The sequence below is a fragment of the Geotrypetes seraphini genome, chromosome 3 (assembly GCF_902459505.1).
Source record: "Geotrypetes seraphini chromosome 3, aGeoSer1.1, whole genome shotgun sequence".
NCBI lineage: Eukaryota > Metazoa > Chordata > Amphibia > Gymnophiona > Dermophiidae > Geotrypetes > Geotrypetes seraphini.
This window is the reverse complement of record NC_047086.1, coordinates 123,000,085-123,014,500: the sequence shown is the minus strand read 5'-3', so window position 1 is coordinate 123,014,500 and position 14,416 is coordinate 123,000,085. Positions and strand designations below refer to the sequence as shown.

Sequence of the window (14,416 nt, the reverse complement as noted above, 5' to 3'; positions counted from 1 at the left end):
ATCATGCATCATATCATCTACCATCGAATTATTGTCTGTTGTGCTCTTGTTCACTACATTGCTTAGCTTGGCATCATCGGCGAATAATGTTATTCTTCCTCGGAGCCCTTCTGTCAAGTCTCTTATGTAGATGTTGAACAAGATTGGGCCCAGGACGGAGCCCTGTGGCACTCCACTTATCACCTCCGACATTTCGGAGGGGGTGCCATTCACCACCACCCTCTGAAGCCTACCTCCAAGCCAGTTCCCAACCCAATTTGTCAATGTGTCGCCCAAACCTAAAGAACTCATCTTGCTTAGCAACTTGCGATGTGGTACGCTATCAAATGCCTTGCTGAAATCTAGGTAGACAATGTCCAGGGACTCACCAGCATCCAGCTTCCTCGTCACCCAGTCAAAGAAGCTGATCAGGTTGGATTGGCAGGATCTCCCCTTAGTAAATCCATGTTGGCGGGGATCCCGTAGTTTCTCCTCGTCCATGATTCTATCCAATTGGTGTTTGATTAGGGTTTCCATTAGTTTGCTCACTATCGATGTGAGACTCACTGGTCTGTAATTTGCCATCTCCATCTTGGAGTCTTTCTTGTGGAGTGGGATGACGTTAGCTGTCTTCCAGTCCATCGGGACGTTACCTGTACTAAGGGAGAGATTGAAGAGCGCGGACAGCGGTTCTGCTAGGACATCACCCAACTCCCTGAGCACCCTAGGGTGTAGGTTGTCAGGCCCCATTGCCTTGTTGACCTTGATTTTTGACAGCTCGCAATAGACGCTGCTGGGTGTAAACTTGAAATTACTAAACGGGTCAACTGATTTAACCCTTGTTTGTGGCTGAGGGCCGATTCCTGGCGCCTCGCGGGTGAAGACTGAGCAGAAGTATTCATTTAACAGTTGGGCTTTTTCCGAGTCCGTTTCTACATAGTCTCCGTCTGGTTTTCTGAGACGTACTATCCCTCCCGAGTTCTTATTTCTGTCACTGATATACCTAAAGAAAGATTTATCTCCTTTCTGGATGTTCTTTGCTAGAGACTCTTCCATGCGGAATTTGGCCTCCCTAACTGCTGCTTTGACGGCCCTTGACTTGGCCAGATATTTTACTCTAGAGTCCTGTGTCCCTGATTGTTTGTAAGAGATGAATGCTTTTTTCTTCTCTTTGATGTCCGAGATCTCTGTAGAGAACCACTGTGGCTTGTTGTTCCTATTCCGTTTGCTTACTGATTTAACATAGCGGGTTGTTGCTTCCTGTATGGTGGCTTTCAGAGTTGACCACATTTCTTCCACGCTGTCAGTGTCTGCTTGGCTTTGTAGCGCCTGGTGAACGAAGTCTCCCATGTCTTGGAAGTTTGTGTCTTTGAATTTGAGAACCTTGGTCATTGAGGTAGATTTTGTGAAACCTTTCTTGAGATTGAACCATATCATATTGTGGTCACTGGAGGCCAAAGTTTCACCCACCGAGACCTCTGTGATACTTTCCCCATTGGTAAGTACTAGGTCCAGTATTGCCTGATCCCTTGTTGGTTCAGATACCAGTTGCCTGAGTCTTGCTCCATTCAAAGAGTTTAATAGCTTCCTGCTGTTGCCGGAAGCAGAGGAAAGTGTGACCCAATCCACATCAGGCATGTTGAAGTCACCTACCAATACTGTGTCACCCCGCAAGGTGATATTCTCTATATCTCCAATTAATTCCTTATCTAGGTCATCTTGATGTCTTGGGGGTCTGTATACTACGCCAAGATACAGGCATTTGTCCTTCCCTCTGGCCAAATTTACCCAAAGGGATTCCCCAGTGTACTGTACATCCGTGATTCTGGTGACCTTAATGTCATCTTTAGTATATAATGCTACACCACCTCCCATTTTACCCTCCCTGTCCCTGCGAAGCAAGTTGTAACCTGGTATGACCATGTCCCACCCGTGGGAGTCTTTGAGCCAGGTCTCAGATATCGCCACTACATCCAGGTCAGCATCCCTCATTTCTGTTTCCAAGTCTAGGATCTTATTTCCCAGACTGTGGGCGTTGACGTACATAGCCCTCCACGTTGTGTGTTTGTTGTATCTCAGTGGGGACGATCCCTCTTTATCAACTAGGACCCCATTAGCATTATTCGCCTGTCTCTTACCCTCCATAGACCCAGAGCTAAAGCTTGAACCTGTCTCGAACTCCCCATGACTATAGTGTGCTCCTATCTCAGGCTCGGTAATGTGTGTACCGTAATGTAATGTAATGTAATGTATGGCATAGACTTTCTAGAGTTGGTGGGAGGACCCAACTGGGGTAGTCATCCTTGTCTGAATACTGATTTCAGTGAACCAGTGATGCTTTATCTTGTCTAGCAGCTGTTTCTGTTTTCTTCTCTCTCTCTCTTTTTAAGAGTCTCCAATCTCATCATGGAATTTAAGAGTGGGCAACCTCATACGAAGCAACTGTTCATAGCCATACAGGTTACCTAGTTAGAATTTTGCAGGTAGGGTTTGAAAGCCAGAAATTCTGCCCTGGGCCCCAGTATGTCTAAAACAGCCCTGCAGATAGTTGTCAAACTTCAGAGTCGGGAACAGGCATTTGAAATCGATGACAATTCCCCAAAATCGGGGACATCTGATAACCTAACAGTATTAACACATACAAAGGTGCTAATAAAATATTTAAAATATTTCCTTTTTTTGTATCTCTGATTTTGATTTGTTTTCTAGATTTGCTTCTTTTTTCCCCATGCTTCCTTTTCTTCATGATCCTATATCATTCCAGTACTCTGTGCTTTTCTAGTTTCTGTCTCTGAAATGTCTAATCATTTCTGCTCATCCTCCACTCTCCTTGTACCTCCTCAATCTCCTCTCTTCCATCACTCTATCTACCCCTCCAGTTCTCTGTACCAGAATCGAATCTAAATTGATGGAAGGTCTGGTCAATTTAGAATTAGTAAGCTATCTGGAAAAATTGAATATTCTTCATGAATACCAGTCGGGTTTCAGGCGAGGCTTCTGTACTGAAACTGTTCTTGCCTCACTGATCATCTCCACCGTCTATTCAGTAAAGGTACAAGTGCTTTAATTCTCCAGTTAGATCTTAGTAGTGCCTTCGATCTGGTAGATCATGAAATTCTGTTAGGATGTTGGGATGCAATGGGACTTTCAGGAAAAGTATGGAGTTGGTTTCAGGGCTTCTTGCAAAAAAGATCTTATCAAGTTGTTAACGGTGGCAACTATTCTCTTTCTTGGAGCAACCCTTGTGGTGTGCCCCAAGGTTCACCTTTGTCGCCCACTCTATTTAATATCTGATTGCCTCACTTGGAACTCTATTGCAGAGTTTAAACTTGAAATTCCATATTTATGCAGATGACATCACTGTTTTGGTACCTCTTACTTCTTTCACTGCCGAAATAATGTCAGATATCGTTTATTCTGAATCAGATTGAACAATGGACTATAGATTTCAAGTTGAAACTTAACACTGAAAAAACTAGATTCTTTCTCGCCAGTCCTAACAAAAAAATTATAGACACGCTACTCCATCTTAATGGACATGACTACCCAATAGCCACTTCCATCAAAATTCTGGGAGTTACGTTAGATCATCACTTAACCTTGACTGAGCATACTGACCTGTTAGTAAAAAAAATGCTTTTTTATTTTATGGAACTTGCAAACCATCCAAAAATATTTTGATCCAGCATCATTTAGATTACTGGTAGAGGCGTTAATTTTGTCTATTTTGGATTATTGCAATATAATCTATTTAGGATCCTATAAGAAAATCTTAAGAAGACCTTACTATCGGCTATTGCATTGGTTACCTATTGAAACAAGAGTATTATTTAAATTTGCTTGCACTTGCTTTAAATTGGTATCTGGACTTTCTCCAATCTACCTTTCCTCCCATTTTGAACTGTATAGGCCTATGAGGGAGACTAGAAGATTGTATTTATTTACCTATCTCAAGCTAAAATCTTGTTGATATAAGACTTTTCTAGATAGGACATTGGCATTTCAGGCAGGCAAACTGCAAACCTGGTTAGGTGAATGCATCCATCAAGCCTTGTCATATTGTTCTTTTCGAAAAATAGTTAAGACCAACCTGTTTGACAAATTCATTACTTAAATTAGGAGCTCTTTTAAGGTTGTGCAATTTTTTTTTGTGCAATAGTATTTGTTTAATAGGGTGGGAGTGAACTTTCAGGGGGTGTGAGCAGGAGGGACTGGGCATCCCTCCTGCCACGATCGATGGGGGGGAGTTCACGGTGAGTATCGGCAGGAGGGACTGGTGATCCTCTGCCACGATTGTTCAGGGTGGAGGTGGGGGTTCTGGCAGGAGGGATTGGGCATCCCTCCTGCCGGTAGTCTTCATGAGAGGTGGGTATGGGTTGCTGCTAAATTTATTGCGGCAGGGAGAACCTTTGCCGCGTTAAGCTTAGCGGCAACCCGATTCTTTAATCGACATCTGTGACAGGAATGTCAGTTAGAGAATCGGGTTCATAGGCGGGCTTAGGTGCGATTCTGTATAGAGCACCCGTGTGCAATTCTCAAAAGCCGCTTAGGCAGCTTCTGAGAACGGGCATCCTTTACAGAATCCAGGCCTAATTTCCTATGTGGGATAAATGCCCACATTATCTAGCAGAATATCTAGATTTGGATTATAGATTTAATTAATTGCTTGTCCAAATCTGAGCTCAGGGTAAGTTATACAGTCACAGAAAAAGCATCACATTCACTGTGAATTAAATTTTAACATTTGCATGCTGATTAGCTCGAATAACCTTAAAGCACTGGTGACCCCAAGTGGCAAAAATTAAAACTGCAACTAGCTTTAATCTTGTTTAGATTTAACATGTCTTAAAATAATTAATTACAGCTTGGCCTAGGCTAATACATTGTTCTACAAGCTTTATGAAAATATATGGGTTCTTTAGATAGATTAAATGGCTTTCAATGTACCACTGATAGAGTCTGTTGTGAGTAATTTGCATTGCTAGTGTGCTTGCTAGGAAAATGCAAATGAGATGGAGGCCTTATTGGCAGAACCGTCTCAAGGGACAGTAGCACCCTGAGCCAAATTTTGCTTTGGTACCCCTCCCTCCACCATGGTGCATCAGCTTTCTTCTAGACAGCCAGCTCACCTACATAGCATTGTCTAATCACAGGGGTCCTGGGGGCAATGGAGGTAGGATTGATCCCAACTTATTCTTCAAAATAACACTATTAAAGGGTTCAAGATGCCATATAAAAGGGGAAAAAACAAATCCTTATATGACAACTTGAAAACCCAAGTGATAGTATTACAAGGCTGTTGCTAGAGGTCAACAGCACCATTGTGAAGAAGGCTCCAGAACAGGGATGAACAATCATGGTCCTTGAGGGCCACAAACCAGTTGGGTTTTCAAGATTTCTACAATGAATATATATGAGATCTATTTGCATACAATGGAAGTAGTATATGCAAATCAATCTCATTTCATATTCACTGTAGAAATCTTGAAAACTCATAGAAACAACAAGATTAGAAGAATGACATTTCCAGACAACAAAGGTAAAGAAAGAACTGTTTTCAATCTGGTGATTTGAATATGTTGATTTTTGGAATTTAAATCTGCTAATTTTATATTTTGCACAGTACAGGGAAAGTTGCAGCTCTTATTTCTCTGGTGTTAAAAAGCATGCAGAGTTTCTCACAAGTTCAGTTTAATTTATATATATATATTTCTATTTTAAATTTGTGGTCACTTATTCTGATGATCTAAGCATGCATCTGAAATCAGATATTGTTAGCATGGAAATTCTATGTAGGGATACTTTCTTAGACTTTCATGGCTGGTGTCATTATTGTTGCGGTTATCCAGTTTTTGTCATATCTTAGTGAAACCAATATTTTAGCCATCACTCTGTGGCTTTCTTTAAATAAAAATAGGAACATTTGAAGAAAGCCACAGCAAACATTTCCACTTATTCAGATACGACAAGAACCAGACAACCACAACAGTTTATGTTGGAATGCTTCAGCAATCTAACTTGTTCTTAGTAGGTATACTAATGTTGTAGAGCAGGGGTGGGTAGCCACAGTCCTCGAGGGTCACAACCCAGTTGAATTGAAAATGTGACAGCAAAAGCTAGAAGGATGCTAGGGTGCATAGGACGAGGTATGGCCAGTAGGAAAAAGGAAGTATTGATGGCTAAAATATTGGTTCCACTAAGATATGATAAAACCTGGATAACTGCAACAATAAGACTCTGGTGAGACCTCATTTAGAATATTGTATACAATTCTGGAGACACCAATTTTAAAAAGATATAAACAGGATGGAGTCGGTCCAGAGAAAGGCTACTAAAATGGTGCGTGGTCTTCATCATAAGGCATATGGGGACAGACTTAAAGACCTCAATCTGTATACCTTGGAGGAAAGATGGGAAAAGGGAGATATGATAGAGACGTTTAAATAACTACATGGCTTAATTGTGCATGAGTCTCTTTCATTTGAAAGGAAGCTCTGGAATGAGAGGGCATAGGATGGAGTTAAGAGGTGATAGGCCCAGGAGTAATCTAAGGAAATACTTTTGTACAGAAAAGGTGGTGGATACGTGGAATGGTCACCTGGAGGAGGTGGTGTAGACAGAGACTGTGTCTGAATTCAAGAAGGCGTAGGATAGGCAAATGGGATCTCTTAGAGGAAGAGATAATGGTTACTGCAAATGGGCCATTTGGCCTTTATCTCCCACGCCACCATGTTTCTATGTTACTATGAGTTTTCTTTCTTTTTTTAATCTTTATTCATTTTTAAAAACAAACACAAAGTGCAACAGAATGTACAAACAATTGGTACAATAGATAGCACTTATACCTAACAAATAATATAAGTACATATCATCCTCCCTTCCCTCCCTCCCACCCTCCCTGGATGTGTGTGAAACTCATTCAGAAATTAAAGACTTATACTATTGATCAGTTTTTACAAATTTCACTAATGGACCCCAAGTCTCTTTAAATTTTTTATAGTGTCCCAATTGTTCCGAGTTCATTCGCTCATACCTATAAAATTAGCACAGGGTTTCCCACCAAAAGTTATGATTTAGTCTGTCCCAGTTTTTCCAATTTTTTTAATTAGCTGCATAGCAACTCCTGCCATAATAAGAAGTAATCTATTCTTGCTTACATTAATTGGACTCTTAGGTTTTAATAAAGTCCCAAATAACACTATGTCATAGGACAATGGAATCGAAGCTTCCAATATCATGTTGATTTTACCCCATATAGACTTCCAAAAACTGAGTATCAAGGGACAATAGAATAACAAATGATCCAGTGTCTCTATATCAAGATGGCAGTGCCAGCATCTATTAGACTTTGAACTGTCCAACTTTTGTAAATGAACTGGGGTCCAAAAAATTCTATATAACAAAAAGAACCAGGTTTTTTTCATAGATGCTGACGTTGTACATCTCATCCTCCAAGTCCAAATCCGTGGCCATTGAGTAGCAGAAATCTGCTGCTTTATCTCAATGCTCCAAATGTCTTTTAAGCTTGTTTTAGGTTTTTGATTCAGATATTAATTTATAGCACTTGGCGCCCTGGTGCCCTTGCAAATCTGTCTGGAAACATAGGCCCAGCAAGCTACACTGATTTTGTAAAATTTGCCAGTCAGGGAACCCCTTCTACCGTATTTTCGCGGATATAACGCGCACCATTGTAAAACGCGCACAGGGGTATAGCGCGCAGAAATCACGATGATATGTACAAAAACTTTTCTATACCGCGCTCAGGCATATAACGCGCATGCTGCCCGACTCTCCTCTGGCCACCCCGACTCTCCTTTCGCTCTCCCCGACTCTCCTCTGGCCACCCCGACTCTCCTTTCGCCCTCCCCGACTCTCATCTGGTTGCCCCGACTCACCCTGACTTTCGGTGCACTGCCCCGACTCTCCTCTGGTTGCCCCGACTCACCCTGACTTTCGGTGCACTGCCCCGACTCTCCTCTGGTTGCCCCGACTCACCGTTCACCCGCCCTGACTTTCGGTGCACTGCCCCGCCTCTCCGTGCCTGTCCCCCTTGAAGTCCTGTCCCCCCTTGAAGGTCTGCCTGTCCCCCCTTGAAGTCCTGTCCCCCTTGAAGGTCTGCCTGTCCCCCTTGAAGATCTGCCTGTCCCCCCTTGAAGTCCTGTCCCCATTCTGAAAGCCTGATGCCCCCCCTCGACGTCCGATTCTTCTCCCCCCTCGGCAGGACCACTCGCACCCCCACCCCGAAGGACCGCCGACTCCCCGACAATATTGGGCCAGGAGGGAGCCCAAATCCTCCTGGCCACGGCGACCCCCTAACCCCACCCCGCACTACATTACGGGCAGGAGGGATCCCAGGCCCTCCTGCCCTCGACGCAAACCCCCTCCCCCCAACGACCGCCCCCCCCCAAGAACCTCCGCCCGTCCCCCAGCCGACCCGCGACCCCCCTGGCCGACCCCCACGACACCCCCACCCGCCTTCCCCGTACTTTGTGTAGTTGGGCCAGAAGGGAGCCCAAACCCTCCTGGCCACGGCGACCCCCTAACCCCACCCCGCACTACATTACGGGCAGGAGGGATCCCAGGCCCTCCTGCCCTCGACGCAAACCCCCCTCCCTCCAACGACCGCCCCCCCCCAAGAACCTCCGACCGACCCGCGACCCCCCTGGCCGACCCCCCCACCCCCCTTCCCCGTACCTTTGGAAGTTGGCCGGACAGACGGGAGCCAAACCCGCCTGTCCGGCAGGCAGCCAACGAAGGAATGAGGCCGGATTGGCCCATCCGTCCTAAAGCTCCGCCTACTGGTGGGGCCTAAGGCGCGTGGGCCAATCAGAATAGGCCCTGGAGCCTTAGGTCCCACCTGGGGGCGCGGCCTGAGACACATGGTCGGGTTTGGCCCATGTGCCTCAGGCCGCGCCCCCAGGTGGGACCTAAGGCTCCAGGGCCTATTCTGATTGGCCCACGCGCCTTAGGCCCCACCAGTAGGCGGAGCTTTAGGACGGATGGGCCAATCCGGCCTCATTCCTTCGTTGGCTGCCTGCCGGACAGGCGGGTTTGGCTCCCGTCTGTCCGGCCAACTTCCAAAGGTACGGGGAAGGGGGGTGGGGGGGTCGGCCAGGGGGGTCGCGGGGCGGTCGGAGGTTCTTGGGGGGGCGGTCGTTGGAGGGAGGGGGGTTTGCGTCGAGGGCAGGAGGGCCTGGGATCCCTCCTGCCCGTAATGTAGTGCGGGGTGGGGTTAGGGGGTCGCCGTGGCCAGGAGGGTTTGGGCTCCCTCCTGGCCCGATATTTTTGGGGAGTCGGCGGTCCTTCGGGGTGAGGGTGCGAGTGGTCCTGCCGGGGGGGGGGGGGGGATGTATCGGACGTCGGGGAGTCGGCCGGGCAAGAGGGCTTGGGCTCCCTCTTGCTCCGATCGTGGATGCGGGTGCGGGTGGGAGCGCGTGCGAGCGGTCGTTCGGGGTGGGGGTGCGAGCGGTCCTGCTGGGGGGGTGAATCGGGCGTCGGGCGGGGTGGGAACTATGTTTAAAAACTTTTGTATACCGCGCTCAGGCATATAACGCGCGAGGGGTATGCGCGGTACGTAAAATCACGTATAACGCGCGCGTTATATCCGCGAAAATACGGTAAATGGCCTGCTTCAACTGCAACCATTTATAAGCTTGAGACTTTGGGCTCCTTTTACGAAGGTGTGCTAGCGTTTTTAGCGCACGCACTGGATTAGCGCACTCTATAGTGCGCGCTAGCTGAAAAACTACCGTCTGCTGAAGCGGAGGCGGTAGCGGCTGGCGCACGCTAGTCAGCCTAACTAGGTACTGAAATACAGTATAAAAACAATATATGATAGCATGTTACTTTTCAGAACCTATTTACATGCACAGTAGAAAATAAAACCACACATGCACAAAGATATATAAGCAGATAAAACCTCAAATACATATTTGCATGATTGCTCCTATTCCATTCTAAGCTGGACATTCCAATGCTTCAGAACAGCATAACACACTGAGGTTGACACATACAGAAAGTAAGAGCAGCACAGGATTATAATAGCACAGATCTTAGCCAAAAGTCAGCTTTAAAAGAGACCCCAATTCTGGAATGATCTTCTCCTTCTGAAAGTAGTTGCCACGTGTTTTCAATGAGGTCACAAAGGTTTCTCTCTGCTACTATCCAGGACTGGCCCAATTCTCTGTAGAGATTTGGCTACATTAAAGTGAACATTTGCTACTGGATCACTTGCAGTTTTTAGTACAATAGGTAACGTGTTTAGCGTTATTTCTTGCCCACATGTTTCAGACAGAGCATTCACACAGAACAAAGTTATCATTCTATGCAGGTAGTTTGGATCAATTGCCATGACCAGAACTTTTGGCACAAATGTGGACTGAGCCCATTCAGCTACAAATTTTTCTACAAGCTTTATGAGGTTATTAGTTGCAGCTTCACGAATAGCATAAACATGTTCGACCAACCAAGCCATGCACAAAGAATTCAGCTGCCATCAAAAAAACTCCATACTCAGCTGATCAGCAATTAAGGGCATGTTCTCGATAATAGCCAACCGGACTCGCCACTTGCCATCTTCAGCTAACTCCATTATAGCCTAAAGAAAAGACTGTGATAATTGGCGAATTCCAATCACTTCATTCACACAGTCCAAGTTTGAGATGATATTCAAGCGTACTTCTGGACACTCATCTTTAAGCTGAGCAAGGTGCTCTATGGTGTTATCATTCTCCAGTATGGTAAATAATCCCATAATTACTGAAGCAGGGGAGATTTCACATGCTGGTTTGTGTCAGTCACTAATTTCTTCCCATTGGGTAGAATATGATTCATAATTAGAGCTTCTCTACCATCTGCTGGCAAGTACTCACAGAACTCTTTCACTTTGTGAGCGCCAGCTGCTTTAACATCGGCTTCACAGTCTTTAAGAAGATTCTGAAAGGCAGGGACCAAATCATTTTTAGTGATTTCTGGACCCACTGCTTGCTGAAATTCAGAAAACTTATCAGCACCTTGTAATGATCACGCCAGGATTTGTCTTCAATTGCTTGCCAAAGCTTCCGAATCCTCCTCCACAAGTAACTGTGCAATGCTGACGCAGGCTTCCACTGCCAGCAAATGCACAGAGTCCTGCTCTTCTGAAGCTAAGTTGGTGAACAGCGAAATTACGTTACTCTAGGATAGCAAACACTGAAGAGCCTTCCAGTTATCGGACAACATTCTCCTTCCACCTATGAGTGTTCCAAGCCTCAGTCTGGTGTGCCATTGCTCTATTTTTACCAACACTCGAGTCAGCTGTTAACATTAAATAGAATTTAATTCAACTCGTTTTCCAATGAACTTTCCACGTGAGTCTGAGGCCAAAAAACCCCAAAACCATACCAACTGCCCTTGCAACAAAACAGAACACAAGTTTCCCAAAAATAAAAGTGTACTCTCCAAGATGAGCCTTAACATGAAATAAATACTGAAGTCCAAAAATAAAAATTTAAACCTCGCAGTCTGTCATCGTGTCCAGGAATTGATTTAGATATTCCTGGAGCTTGCCTGGGTCATCGTAGTGGGCGGTTTTATTATTATGGGTAACCTTCATCACGGCTGGGTAAAACAACTCATATCTGGCTCCCAATTGTCTCAACTGTGGGTGGAGCTGTAGAAACTGTTTCCTGGCTGTTGCCTTGGCCTTTGCAAAGTCCGGTAGAAATAAAATCCTGGACTCCAGTCACTTCAGATTCCTAGACTCCTCAGCAGCCCTAAGTAATAAGTATCTCCAAGAAAATCTAAGCATCCTGAAAATTAAGGGCTTTGGGCCACTCTGCCTGCTGTTTCCACGTGATGGTATCTGATGTGCCCGTTCCAATTCCAATGATTGCCTGAGATGTAAGGTAAGCAATTTTGGGATAAAGTCTTATAGAAACTTAATAGGGTCAGATCCCTCAGCACCCTCCGGAAGACCCAGCAATCTGATGTTCTTTCTCCTACCCCTGTTATTCAAATCTTCCAGATACAGGGAATTCCATATGCAGGCCGAGATGATAAGGTTTCGGCCTATGCAGATAATATTTTGCTTCATTTGAAGAATCCTGCATTTACTGGAATTGATTAATCGATTTGGCAAATTTTCCAGTTACAAAATAAATTGGAGGAAATCAGAGGTTCTTCCACTAAATGTGCATTATGTAAAAGGTTTAATTGATCCATTCCCAATCCTTTGGAAGGAAGAGGGAATAAAATATTTGGGTATCATGATCCAAAAAACATTGGACGATACAATGACAGTAAATGAAAAATCCTTATTATTGAAAGTCAAAGAAATGTGTGAGCATTGGAACCCTTTACATCTTTCTTGGTGGGAAAGAGTCCAAACCATCAAAAAAGCTGATTTTGCCTGTAGTTTGCTACCAAATAAGTATGTTGCCAGTTTATTTCCATGGGTCCTTTTATAAAAAATTGAATGGGATTCTTACAAAATTTATTTGGCTGGGTAAAACTGCTAGAATAGCCTTAATATCTCTGCAAAAATCACAATTGGCAGGGGGTTGGGTGGGTGGGGAGGTAAATTTTCCAAATTTTTATAGGTATCATCAAGCCTTCATATTACGTCAGGGCATGTATTGGATCCTTGCTGAACTCATGGAGAATCTAGATAAAAAATTTAAAAAGACTTGGGGTCCATTAGCAAAATTTGTAAAAACAAATCAATAGTATAAGTCTTTAATTTCCGAATGAGTTTCCCACACATCCAGGGAGGGTGGGAGGGAAGGAAGGGAGGGTGATATGTACTTATATTATTATTTGTTAGATATAAGTGCTGTCTATTGTATCAATTGTTTGAATATTCTGTTGTACTTTGTGTTTATTTTTAAAAATTAATAAAGATTAAAAAAAAAAAAAAAAAAAATCTTGTTGGTATCAGTTGCTGGTTTCTGCTGTCCTCTATCTTCTCTTATCTCTCCTTCTAGGGTCTCCAGTCCATACTTCTTCTCTCCCCATCTCGCATATTGATCTCTACCTCTCCACATGCTTTCGTTTTATTTTTTCTCTCTCTTTCTCTGTCCACTAAGATTTTACTCCTCCTCCTTTCCTTACTGAGCCACTAAGGGCTTTGGGCTCCTCCCTCTGTATCCTGGGATATAGAGGGAGGAGCCTAAGGCCCTGATTGGAGGGGCCTTAAGCATCTGAGCCAATTGGGGCCTTATGCATCGGGAAGAGGAAGACCCACAATTTTGGAATGACAGGCCTTCAAGCAGACTGGGCATATCTCCTGCTGTCATCTATTGAGGGGAGGTTCGGGAGGCATGGGTGGTAGTTTGGGGGGTTGTGGGGCATCCGATGGCAGGAGTGAATGGGCATCCCTCTTGTCAATTTTTTTTTTAGAAAAGGGAGCGGGGAAGGAGAGAGGTTGGTTGGGTGGGGCATGGCTGGGGGGTTAGTATGGGGGAGTTAGTTTGAGGTGCTAGTTTGAGGTGGCAGGAGGGAGTGGGTATCCTTCCTGCTGATTTTTGGGGAAGGAGAGGGTGGCGTCATTATGGAGATCCTTGCTGGGAGGGGGATGTCAGTGTGGGAGAGGTTTGCAGTGGTAGGAGGGAGTGGGCATCCCTACTGCTGATTTTTTGACACCAGGGTCATTTGTTGGGGGGATCATCAGGGGGCCGTCATCGGGGGTAGGGGGGCTTTTTTCTTCTTTTTTTTATGGGGCAGATATTGTGCATGTGTCACACATGCACAGCATCTGTGCCATTAAAAAAAGAAAAAGCCCCAACAGCTGAGTAGCGGCAGGCTGCTTTGGGATTCCCCTGTCACTCAGTTGTTCGGGCTTCCCTAAACTGGCTCTGTGCATGTGTTAAAGTCGCTCTCACAGTGACTGATCAGACAGGATTAGAGGGAACCTCCGTGCAAATCATTTTCATGCAGACTGTTGGAACATCAATCATTGTTCCAGAGTCAGCCCAAAAATTGGCCAACAATGACTCACACAGTCTTAACGGCTGTGTTTTGTGCATCTAGCCCTGAATCACTTGAAGTCTTTTGATCTCCTTAGTGAGGTATGGCCTCCAAAGTTGACACAAGCAAATAAGGAACAGTTAATATGAAAAAGTAAACCAGAGCTCCAGTATGAACAGCCTTATGAATTAAGTACAAAATCTTAAATAAAATTTGAACATGAATAGGAAGCCAATATAAATCTTGTACTGAAACTATGTAAAATTTATCTTGCAAATTGTATATTATATATTAGATCCCTAGTATGTGTCGAGTTAGGATAAAATGTATTGAAAAACCTTGCTCTGTAACTGACAAACTATAACCTGTAAACTCTATACTATTTATATTGGTATTAGATCCCTAGTATGTGTCAAATTAGGATAAACCTTTCATCAAAAAATTTGTACAATTATGGCAAATTGTAACCTGTTAACAGTATACAGTGTTTTCC

The 14,416-nt window shown here is 44.5% G+C and overlaps 1 protein-coding gene and 1 pseudogene across 1 annotated transcript in view; one reads left to right on the top strand and one right to left on the bottom strand.

The window, feature by feature from the left end:
* The window catches only part of BLK (BLK proto-oncogene, Src family tyrosine kinase), a 162,411-nt gene that overhangs the window by 17,400 nt on the left and 130,595 nt on the right, over positions 1-14,416 (top strand). The window lies entirely within an intron of this gene.
* LOC117357199 overlaps positions 10,118-14,416 on the bottom strand; it is a 30,928-nt pseudogene continuing 26,629 nt past the window's right edge.